Source organism: Penaeus monodon, chromosome 20 (assembly GCF_015228065.2).
Source record: "Penaeus monodon isolate SGIC_2016 chromosome 20, NSTDA_Pmon_1, whole genome shotgun sequence".
In the NCBI taxonomy this organism is placed as follows: domain Eukaryota; kingdom Metazoa; phylum Arthropoda; class Malacostraca; order Decapoda; family Penaeidae; genus Penaeus; species Penaeus monodon.
This window is the reverse complement of record NC_051405.1, coordinates 2203332-2204053: the sequence shown is the minus strand read 5'-3', so window position 1 is coordinate 2204053 and position 722 is coordinate 2203332. Positions and strand designations below refer to the sequence as shown.

The 722-nt window shown below is 39.3% G+C and overlaps 1 protein-coding gene across 2 annotated transcripts in view; it reads right to left on the bottom strand.

Annotated features, from left to right (window-relative positions):
* Nucleotides 1-722, bottom strand: part of LOC119585576 — a gene marked incomplete in the record, with an annotated part of 25697 nt that overhangs the window by 8965 nt on the left and 16010 nt on the right.

Genomic DNA, 722 nt, shown 5'->3' with positions numbered 1-722 from the left:
GTGTGTGTGTTTTTCTCAGCAAACGTTACGAACAAGCACATAACCGCTTCGTTTGCCACTTAAACCTGGGAGTAAATACAGGTCTAATTAAAGTGAAATTCTTTCGCAGGGCAGCACTCGGCGCGTAATATAGGTAGGAGAGTCAGTAAGCAAAGTGACCGCACACTTTACGAGCCATTGACTGGGTCAGTTAGCTGTTTTGCAGATTCATGGCAGTGTGTCTTCGAGGCAGTTCTCACCGCATAATTAATACATTGGCAGAATCTAATCTTTCTCAGCACAAAATGAAAATATTGATAGAATTCTTAACATTTCTCTCTCGCTGCGAAGTGACAAAATTTAATATTACTTTCTCAGCACATACTGAATATACCGAGAAAATTAGTTCTTTCTCAATATAAAATTAATATATACAGACTTTTAATACCCGTTTCTCAGCACAAAAATAAATGACAGAGTTTCACATTTTTTCCCGGCTACGCCAAAATTCCGATCTCCCTTTGCCAGCGTTCTTAGCCCTGCCGTTGCTATAATGCAACAATAAGCAATTACATGTTAGAATGAGCTATAATTCTGTTCAGTTGGACAACGGGGTTTATTTAATGGATCTCATAGCTCTTAAAAATGAGGTAAAAATGCCGTATGTTCTGCTCATTCCCTGGCCTCCGTCTCCTAGTCCGGCTCAAAAAACACTGTGATTGAAAGTTCAGGTAAAATGTTGG